Source organism: Bactrocera neohumeralis, chromosome 4 (genome assembly GCF_024586455.1).
Source record: "Bactrocera neohumeralis isolate Rockhampton chromosome 4, APGP_CSIRO_Bneo_wtdbg2-racon-allhic-juicebox.fasta_v2, whole genome shotgun sequence".
NCBI lineage: Eukaryota > Metazoa > Arthropoda > Insecta > Diptera > Tephritidae > Bactrocera > Bactrocera neohumeralis.
Window position 1 is genome coordinate 59,313,618 of NC_065921.1, and position 11,515 is coordinate 59,325,132.

An 11,515-nucleotide genomic window follows, 5' to 3' on the forward strand; every position below is an offset into this window, starting at 1 on the left:
ACTTAGTAGGGGGCGGGGCCACGCCCACTTTTCCAAAAAAATTACGTCCAAATATGCCCCTCCCTAATGCGATCCTTTGTGCCAAATTTCACTTTAATATCTTTATTTATGGCTTAGTTATGACACTTTATAGGTTTTCGGTTTCCGCCATTTTGTGGGCGTGGCAGTGTGGCGATTTTGCCCATCTGCGAACTTAGCCTTCTTATGGAACCAAGGAATACGTGTACCAAGTTTCATCATGATATCTCAATTTTTACTCAAGTTACAGCTTGCACGGACGGACGGACGGACAGACGGACGGACGGACAGACAGACATCCGGATTTCGACTCTACTCGTAACCCTGATCACTTTGGTATATATAACCTTATATCTGACTCTTTTAGTTTTAGGACTTACAAACAACCGTTATGTGAACAAAACTATAATACTCTCCTTAGCAACATTGTTGCGAGAGTATAACAACTAAAGAGCTCCGCTCATGTCACAGCCCCGACAAAAACAACAACTTCGAATAAATTAAGTTCCTCAAAGAGCTATCGGCATTTCCTTTGCTTTGGCTTAACTAAACGCAACTCATTACAGCCGTTTGTCGAGTTTACTATATCCACGCGCATATAACTCACAGCGGCATCCGTTCGAACCAGCCCAGTCGCTTAACTTTACTTTTGTTTATTTACAAATGACCGAAGTGGGAAATCACATAAGTTCACTTTCCACTTCATCAACAGAATTAATTTCCAGCGTACAGCGAAAACGATAGTAAAATTATGAAAAGACAACAACAACAATAGCACATTAGCTAAGAAATTGACTAACTAAGTTCGCAAGGGTAAACAGGTACTGAGACGGAGGCTGAGACGGCGAGAAGAATATTAGAGACAGTCGATACGAAAAGTATATTCACGGATTGTAAACTTTCATGTAGTGTTGGTCCGAGGTTTTTGAAAAATATTTTTCAGCAAAGTATACACGACGTTATTTCTTACAGCAGAAGCAATGAAAAATGAAGAAAAATAAAACTCACAAAAAACAACAACAAATTCGCTTTAACTTAAAACCATGATGCTTGGAGAGTTAGAAATGAGCGTAAAGAGGAAAGTGGAACTCGACCACGTTGGCTGGCAAGGTAATTAAGCAAATGATATGTAGGAAGTGATAGCGCTCGGTTAGAGGCGGAAAAAACAGACAGTACAGTACGCAAGTCCAATCAAAACCAAACTCTAAAAATCGAGGAAAAACACAACTTAAACTTTCGCTTTGCGATAATTAAATAGTTAAAATATTTCTGCCCTACGCGAGGCAGAAGGAGAGGGATAGCGGGGCAGCACTAGTCTGTATGAGTCATAAGACATGAGGTTAACGCAAGTAACGGTATACATAAACGAGCGGGGTCAGTGGATGTTGTCGTTGTGATCCGCACAAAACGAAGATAACGAAGAAAAAGTTCTGGCGGATAAAGAGGAGCATAAAAAATACACACTGTATTCCACACCCCAGTGCCGACAGTGCGATTCAGCTTTTCTAGAGTTTCCAACATTGTGAATTTATTTTCGCTTTCCCTTTTACTTTATTATTTTATTTTATTTTTTATATTACTTTCATTATTTTCGAAACTGCAAACAATACTTCCTGCCAAAGTTCGTGAACGTGGCCGACACTTTTGCATTTTATCGCTGCCAGGCTTGTAATTACAGTTTTTGTTGCGTTTGTAGTTGTTGTTGCGTTTTGTGGGAAAAACTTTTCCCGTTGAGTGTTTCAGCCTTACCTCGCTACTTGCTCGATTGCCGCATTTAAATGCAACATCTTCACAGCCAACCAAGCGGATGAAAGAGAATGCTTTGAGGTCCGAGTAGGCATAAGTCATTTCTTTTTGTCTAGTTGTATATACGTAAGTTAGTCGCTCAGTTTTGGAGATATCGCTCTAAAATATTACACATACTTTAGCAGTTTACTCTCATATAGACACCGTTTAACAAAACTCTATCACTAAGAGAAAAAATTTACTAGGGAACACCTGTTAAATTCTTAACTATCAATATTGTTTGGGATACCAACAGAGGTACAGCATATATAGGGACCCATTTTTTTCAAGTCCATTTAGATTAGTTCGTATATTAAATTCTCCATGTCGATCAAGCCATATACATTTTGTAAGCAATCACACCATGCTGCGTCTATGAAATTTGTGGATCGGATTCCAAAAAGATATATTCATTTATCAAGCCTCTTCCTGTTAAAACGAAACAGCAAGATTATAGGAAAAACTAATACGGCTGTGTAAACAGACGTTAGGTTAGGTTAGGTTAGATGGCTGATTATAGAGGTTTGGTTAGGTTAGGTTAGGTTATATGGCTGATCATAGATCGCACGTGTACTAGATGTAGTCCTTTGTGAAGGCATTAAAAATAAAACTCCCATGTTCGGACTTAAAGATTCGTAGCCAATGCAAATTTGCAAAGGCGCTTAATTTCTACGCCCGCCAGTTCGGTGGTATGTCTGAAGGTATGCGCCCCCAAGTGTCTGGGTCTTGATCTCCCGAAAGTGGTTCAGTCAAGAATGAAGTGCTGGCTAGTTTCTACCGCATCTTTTTCCAAACAGCTTCTGCATGCGGCGTCCGGTAGAATTCTCAGTCTTACAGCATGTATGCCAATAGGGCAGTGGCCCGTCAGGAACCCCATCACTAACGAGAGGCTGGGCTTACTGATGGCAAAGAGATTATTAGATCTCCTGCGATCTATACTGGGCCAGAAGGCTTTTGCGACCGCGCAGGTGCCAATGCTGGCCCAGCGTTGATCAAGAAGCCGCGAGGCCCAGCTACCCAGTAGTAGAGCATAGGAGGATTCGGGAGCACCGACCCGTCCCCATTCTACCGATAAAGATTCTAGGGTACCTTTCCTTGCTAGCTCATCAGTTTTGCAGTTACCTGCGATTCCGCAGTGGCCCGACACCCATACAAGTCTTATAGTAAAGGCTCTAGCCACCCGAGACAGTGATGCCAGACAATCTTCGACCAGCCCTGAACGCACCGTGAATGAGTTCAAGGCTAGTATCGCCGCTCTGCTATCTGAGTGAATGGTCAATTCTCTGAAGGTAGACACTCTCCGGCAAATCTGCTGCCACCTTGATGGCTGCGACCTCCGCCTGGAAGACACTGCAGTAGTCGGGAAGTCTGAAGCTGGATTTAATGGAGAGCTCCCGACAGTAGACCCCTCCACCAACCTTCCCCAAGCTTTGACCTATCCGCAAAGAAGCTTATGGCCCCTCTCCTCCAACGGCTTCTTCCCTCCCAAACCTCTCTCGTCGGTATATGGGCAGTGAAGGAGCCGCCGGAGTTCGATATGGCGACTCCATGATCCAGATGATCTGGTATGAAGTCAAAGCTTGTGAGGATATCGGCGTGTTCAGATACACGCTCCATTAGGAACCCAGAATCCCTGAGCCTGATAGCCACTTTTGCGGCCATACACCTTCCGGCAATGTCCACCGACGTTATGTTTAGAATTGCATTGAGTGCAATGGTTGGGGTGGACCTTAACGCACCGCACATACTGATGAGCGCGGTCCGCTGAACCCTCTCAAGTTTCTTTGCAAGTGTGGTCTTCTGTAAAGCCCTGCACCACATAAAGACTTCATAGAACATTATGGGCTTGACTATGGTGTCATAGAGAGAGGACCAACTTCGGCGAGAGTCCCCACCTCTTGCCAATAGCTCCTCTACAGCAGTATAGGGCAATCGATGCCTTCCTGGCTCTTTCCTCGATATTCGGCTAAATAAAACCATTTCTGTTTTATTTGGATTGATGGCGAGTCCACTTCCGACCGCCCACTTTGTTACTACGCTGAGATATCCCTGCGTCAACTCATACACGGTGCTAAAAAACTTTCCTTTCACCATAAGTGCTACATCGTCTGCATAGGCAATCACCCGACAGCCAAGATCCTCTAGCTTTTTGAGGAGGTCGTTAACGACTAGGATCCATAAAAGATGTGAGAGAATCCCCCCTGAGGGGTTCCTCTGCTCACATTCCGCCGCGCGCTCGCGCTGCCCCATTCTGTTTCGACCACTCTGTCGCACAAAAAACTGAAGATGAGGTGCTTGAGATTCGATTCAACCCCAAGACCGTCTGGAGCAGTTACGACTGCCCCCGGCAGGACGTTGTTGAAAGCTCCCTCAATGTCAAGGAAGGTCTCAACAGCGAAGTCCTTAGCCTCAATTGCTTCCTCAAGCCATGACACAATAGTGTGCAGGGCAATGTCAACTGACCTCCCTTTACGATACGCATGCTGCGCTCCTGATAGATAGTCTCTCGGAATACGCCTTCTTAGATACCAGTCTAACAGTCTCTCCAACGTTTTTAGTAAAAAGGAGGAGAGGCTGATGGGCCTGAAATCCTTGGCTGTGACGTGGGAGCCCCTGCCAGCCTTCGGGATGAACGTGACTCTGACACGTTTCCAGGTCCCCGGGATGCAACCTAATCTGATGCAGTTCACACAGATCGGTACTAATCAGCCGCATGACACCTTAACAGCCTGCTGCAGCTGCGCTGGTATGATGCCGTCCGGTCCCGGGGACTTGAAAGGTTTGAACGAGGTGATCGCCCAAGTCAAGTGACGCTCATCCATAAGGTCGACAAAGGCCGCGCAGTCAGCATGGAGCGCTCCGAGAGATACCTCCCCATAGGACGTGTTACTAGGGAAGTGAGCATCAAGGAGCATCTGAAGTGTCTCTTCGCTGCTCAGGGCCCACTTCCCACTTATGTCCTTGAGATACCCCAAGGACACAGGGTTTTTTGCAAGGATTCGCCTGAATCTAGGGGACTCGTGATAGCCTTCCACTTTTTCGCAAACTCTTCCACGATGTCCTCTTAGCCCTTCGTAGCTCGGACATGTATATCGAGAGTCCTATTTTATACAAGGCCCAGTCGTCAGATAGCCCGCTCCTACGGACCCTGTTAAATAAGCGTCTACAGGACGCCCTAATTTTCGAGAGTTCCAAGGTCCACCAATGAGGCTTTCCTCTGCCCTTCGGTGTTTTCAGTGGACAGGAGCTCTCCTGTGCATTGTCGCACGCCGAGCTGAAAACTTCAACCCACTCATCCACCACATCGGCGGTGGCCAACTCGTCCATCCTCGGTGCGCGTGGGAGAGTTTGCCGAAGCCTCTTGCGATAACCTTCCCAGTTCGCGTTCCTGGGATTTCTGAAGGATTTTCTATGCGGACCTTATCCGACCAGATTATACCCGATGTACCTGTGGTCAGAAAAGAAGTGGTCATCGAGGACCCTCCAGTTTGAGATCAGTGAGGCAACCCCGTGTGAGGCCAGGGTGAGGTCAAGAACCTCCTCCCTGCCTGCGATCACAAAAGTTGGAGAGTTTCCCCTGTTACAAATGCGAAGATTTTCGCTAACAATGAAATCAAAAAGCGACTCATCCCTAGTATTGGTGTCCGAGATCCCCCAGATCGAGTGTCGCGAGATGGCGTCCGAACCGATGATGGCACCGGCAGCTTTCCGGGACGCTTCAGCCAAGGTCCTCCTTAGCAAAAGGGGAGGTGGCTCCGAGGCCTGCCAGGGTTTTAACGGGACAGTTTCGACATTAGCTCGACAGCCATTTCTGATGGGTGTCACCCCATCATACTCAGGTGCCAGAATGCCGCCACCACCAACCCAGGGTTCTAACAGATCCAAAAAGTTGTCCTATTCTAAAAACCAGTTCGATGCCAAAAGTCGTCTCAAGGAGTTGAAAGGCCGTGAAGGCCACAGGCCATTTAGCGTTACCCAGGATGCACTAGGGTGGAGGCGACCTGCACTACATCCTCCTCAGACGTTAAGCAATACCAAAAGCTGCGTAAGGATCGGCTCTCCTATCGTGTGACTTCTTCAATCTGCTGGAGAAAATAATTCGATCTTATAGAACTTAATCGAGCAGGTACAATTTCCTATAAGAGTGTTCAGCTGCTGCCGTATGCCGCTGATATCGATTTCAATGGCCTCAACACCCGCGGCATTAGTTCTGCTTTGTTCAGACTAGATAAGGAAGGACTATTTCCTTTCCGGCGTTAGTTCTGCTAGAAAGGAAGTGGTCCTTCCTTATCTAGTGTGAACAAAGCAGAACTAACGCCGCTCTCTGGCAGTGAACAAGGGCAAGACGAAATATCTCCTGTCATCAAATAAACAGTCGTCGCGCTCACTGTTTTAAAGTTGCCAACAAGTACTACTTTGGACTGAGTAGACAATTGAGAAGTAAAGTCCTCTCTCGAAGAACAAAACCATTATAAAGTTTGGTCGCTCATTATTCCCGTCCTGCTATATGGTCGTTACGAGTTTTCGAGAGAAAGGTTCTGCGAAAGATTTATGGTCCTTTGCGCATTGGCCACGGCGAATATCATATTCTATAGAACGATCAGCTGTATGAGATTTACGACGCCATTGACATAGTTCGGCGAATTAAGAGACAGCGGCTACGCTCGCTAGGTCATGTCATACGTACGGACCAAAACTTTCCAGCTCTAAAAGTATTCGACGCAAAAACCGCCGGGGGAAGCAGAGGAAGAGAAAATTGGAAAGACCCGGTGGAGAAATACCTGGCTTCGCTTGGAATTTCGAATTAGCGCCACGTTGCGGAAAGAAGAAATGCCTGGCGCGCTCTTGTTAACTCGGCTAAAATCACGTAAGCGTTGTCTACGCCAGTAAAGAAGAAGAAGATTAAAGGAAGTAAGGAAAATAAACGTAAACTCATGGCTAGAAATCTTAGAATGTTTTCATAACTAAAATAAAAGTCCAAGTGGGGAATACTCTCAGGAGCAAATTCATTTAGAATAAATTTCAGAAGTAATGCAACCAAGACAAATCTATAACAAATCATGTTCAAATATACCGATATATAATATAGGTTTACCTTTAGAAGACCCTATTGATCCCGCGGTCTAAACGTTTTTCTTCGAAGAAAATACAAGCCATACATACACATATAGTAACTCACCGGATGCTCCGGGAGGTTGATTGGGAGGTTCTTATGCATCCACTTTACAGTTCAAGAGAAGCTTGGGTAAATCGACTGCCCCAAGTTTTGGCATTAATGGCACAGAAGTTGTGAGCTCTGAACAGCCCCGTTGGCTCATGGTCGGCTTATTACAAATTTGTCAACCTACTTCATAAATACTTTAAACAAATAAAAAAATGTCGATTAGCCCTACAACATCGTCTCTTAAATTACTGTGTGCCACTTTTCATACTTTAGTAGCTGGTGATAATGCAAGTTTTTGTAATTTCTTATGTAGTTTTTGGACTACTAAGTATTACCGGACGCACAACAGCCGCAAAAGTCTTGTCGCCAACTGTCAACGTGAAGGCTCCACCAAAACAGCCACGCGACGAGCAGGACGCATAACCGAATGTGCGAGACTAACCAACGGAGATGGGGTGAGAAAGTCAACTTGCCAGCCGGTTTGGACAGCTCGCCCATTGAATGTGTTGTTTGCTGCCTTGCCGCACCGCATCAAGGAAATGAGAAAAATTCCTTTTTTGGTTTTGAAAGTTTGTCTATGTGCAGGTACTTTCTATTCTTCATCCCGCTCGAATTTCGTGCTCTCAGTGTTACATTTCATGGCAGCGCCATTTTTAAGTTGCTAAAAGATTGTAGACTTAAAATGTTTTTATTTATTTTTCAATTTTTTGTCTGCTTCGAACATTACTTTTTTATTTGTCAGTCTTGTTGCGGCTGCGTTCCACGATTAACACCCTGACATCAAAGTCAGTAATAAGTCACAGCTACGCCACACCGTCCCAACCTCAGTCTAACGACTCGCTTTTCATCTACATACATATGTATGTCGGTCTCATAGAAGTGCCGCCTACCTAAACGTAAATTAGTTTCAACTCTTTCCTCACCAGCTGATGTTGAATTTTGTCGCACTTTGTCGTTCGAATGGAAATTGTTCGAAGAGAGCCTCTTAAGCGCAATTTTCAATAAAAGTATCACAATAAATGCTATAAGTTCCCCGTTCTAGAAGAGTAATTTGTTTATGATTTTTTTTTAACCATTTGCAAATGCTATCATAATTATATCGGGTGATTTTTTAAGAGCTTGATAACTTTTTTTTAAAAAAAAACGCATAAAATTTGCAAAATCTCATCGGTTCTTTATTTGAAACGTTAGATTGGTTCATGACATTTACTTTTTGAAGATAATTTCATTTAAATGTTGACCGCGGCTGCGTCTTAGGTGGTCCATTCGGAAAGTCCAATTTTGGGCAACTTTTTCGAGCATTTCGGCCGGAATAGCCCGAATTTCTTCGGAAATGTTGTCTTCCAAAGCTGGAATAGTTGCTGGCTTATTTCTGTAGACTTTAGACTTGACGTAGCCCCACAAAAAATAGTCTAAAGGCGTTAAATCGCATGATCTTGGTGGCCAACTTACGGGTCCATTTCTTGAGATGAATTGTTCTCCGAAGTTTTCCCTCAAAATGGCCATAGAATCGCGAGCTGTGTGGCATGTAGCGCCATCTTGTTGAAACCACATGTCAACCAAGTTCAGTTCTTCCATTTTTGGCAACAAAAAGTTTGTTAGCATCGAACGATAGCGATCGCCATTCACCGTAACGTTGCGTCCAACAGCATCTTTGAAAAAATACGGTCCAATGATTCCACCAGCGCACAAACCACACCAAACAGTGCATTTTTCGGGATGCATGGGCAGTTGGCCACCAAGATCATGCGATTTAACGCCTTTAGACTATTTTTTGTGGGGCTACGTCAAGTCTAAAGTCTACAGAAATAAGCCAGCAACTATTCCAGCTTTGGAAGACAACATTTCCGAAGAAATTCGGGCTATTCCGGCCGAAATGCTCGAAAAAGTTGCCCAAAATTGGACTTTCCGAATGGACCACCTAAGACGCAGCCGCGGTCAACATTTAAATGAAATTATCTTCAAAAAGTAAATGTCATGAACCAATCTAACGTTTCAAATAAAGAACCGATGAGATTTTGCAAATTTTATGCGTTTTTTTTTAAAAAAAAGTTATCAAGCTCTTAACAAATCACCCGATATACTATGTATATTGAATTGATCCATAACTTGATAGACAGATTTTAATTCCAAAGATATCTCGGAGTATTATCTGCAATACTACCTTCGTTCAAATAGAGTAAGCTAACGCGAGTAATCTTTACGATTTTTTTGTTTCGGAAGGCACTTAATATTCTAAGCGTTCTTACATACAATATCTTCCCCACATACACCAAAAAAAAACACAGCTCAGTGTGAATTTCAGTCTTAGGGCAATATTATTATCTTTAAAAATTTATTTCAGTTTTATCGAATATTTTTAACGAAATATGAATATATTACTGTGCGCAAAAAGTAGTAATGCTTGGTTTTCATTAGGGCAAAATAATGACTTCAAAAACTGCTTCAAAGTGGCCATACACGACACACATGTTCGATTGGTATGTGTGCGATTGCGGTTTACTCGTGTATGGACTTGTGTGCATAGTCTGTTATTACACGCGTCAACTCTTGTTGCTAATTCTCGGGCGATTCTCTTTTGCTGTCACCCATTACGTTCATACGAGCAATTTGTGTTGCGCAACTCTGTTCGAGTTCATTCTCATGTTCTCTTTCATATCATTTTCTCAAATTTTTGTGCTTTACGGCTACGCTACACTTAATGCCTGTTGCGTTGTTATTTGGATATTGCAGCGTAGGATCTTAATTTACAGTGTTTATGAAATTTTAAAAAGTGGTGAGTTGAATAAATTAATTTTTAAATTTTCTGTTTACTAATTGAAAAATTAATATATTTGGTAGAAGCACAGGAGTGTATTTATAGCATAAAGTCACCGTTATATTTGGACCGGAATGTAAAAGCTGAAGCTTTTAACAAAATCTGTGAAGAGCTAAACGTGCCAAACATAAATGTATGTGAAATAAAAAAATGGAAAAATATAAGAACACAATATTTACGAGAAATTCATGAAGTGCGCAATTCACGAAAAAGCGGAGCTAGTACAAACGATTTGTATTCTCCAAAGTTATGGTGCTTCTCGCTGCTGCAATTTTTGGAGCAGCATACCCAAATTAGGAGGGGGGAATCTAACTACGAGGTAATACTTTATTTTATTTTATTAAATTTATTCATTAAAATCATTATTATACTTTAGGATCCAAGCGCGTCGGGAAGTCGGGAGTGTGAAAATAATATATCTCCAACAACAACCCAACCAATTGTGGCTGAAGAAACTGTTAATATAGTATATTATTCATACATGTATATGTGTATAAATCAAATAGTTTTAATCGCTGAAAGACGCAATAGACCGTATAGTTGGTTGGGCAATTTGGTCTCTGCGAAAATGGAGGAGATAGTTCCTCACATGCGAGAAGACGCTCAATGGGAGGTCAAATGCCTTATACGCCGTTTAGTACAAAAATCAAACAGATATCGTGATTCGCAGTTACAATCCCCGCAATTGATACCCACACTGCCGTATTGCTTGGAAACTAAAATTATGTAATTATTTATTATAAGAAAATAAATTATTTATAACTTCAAATATAACGCCGTCAGTTTTTTGTAAATAGCATCACAAACTTCGGGAATTATTCCACTAATTGCTGGCTGCGAAATTTTTTACCCAAAAATTAAGCTTAGAAACGATTCTCCTATAAAATATAAAAAAAATATTAGGTTTTTTAAATTCTAGTTTAGAATACGAAAAAGTTTAATTTTAAACTTACCCGTTGCGAGAAAAGGGAGGATCAGTGACAGCTTTTCCGTTGCAGAAATTGCAGCTCGCATCACAGTATCTTGCTTCGTTATGTCGTCCTGTATTGCAGATAATATAAAATTATACTGCGTCTCTGACATTCTTAGATAATTTTTGTGTCCATTTGCATCAATGTGCAGTAGTTCCTTCATTAAAAATGAATGTGAACCTGTTTGCGTCTTGGTCACTCCACTCTATCACATACTTATATTAATCACTTCTGTCGATTAAGAAATACATTTTATTTATAATTCAAAATTAAAACAAAGATTATATAACAGACCTTCACACATATCACCCTTTTCACTATCGTCTGAATCAATTATGGCTTCCTCCATACATTTCACAATATCTTTAATTAATACGATTTTTTCGTCATACTCCAATTTCTAAAATATTTATATTATATTATGTATATTTGTATGCATATATTCAAATTACTTACCAAAAGATGAGATTAAATTTTTTAAATATATTCAAAATATTAATTTCAAAAAATATACGCAACTGCAACTATGCACTACGAAAGAAAGAACCCGAATGCCGAAAAACGTACTGTTACGAATAAGAACACAAAGCGTGTTGCTGAACACTAGAAACTCGGCGCGATTCTCCTCTCCTCTTCGTCCCTTCGCCTATAAACCAAGAATTGCGGCAACAACAGTTGACGCGTGTAATAACACACATACCGATCCATGTTCGCGAAAATGTTTGATTTTTTACCATCGGTGTGCACACATGTGTGTCG

At 42.2% G+C, this 11,515-nt stretch overlaps 1 long non-coding RNA gene across 1 annotated transcript; it reads right to left on the reverse strand.

Annotated features, from left to right (window-relative positions):
- Positions 1–10,179: 10,179 nt before the first annotated feature.
- LOC126754721 (uncharacterized) lies at positions 10,180–10,944 on the reverse strand. Its single transcript, XR_007666403.1, has 3 exons — positions 10,739–10,944; positions 10,549–10,663; positions 10,180–10,501 (listed from the first exon to the last, which is right to left on the reverse strand). It is a non-coding gene; the product is annotated as an uncharacterized LOC126754721 (long non-coding RNA).
- Positions 10,945–11,515: the final 571 nt, after the last annotated feature.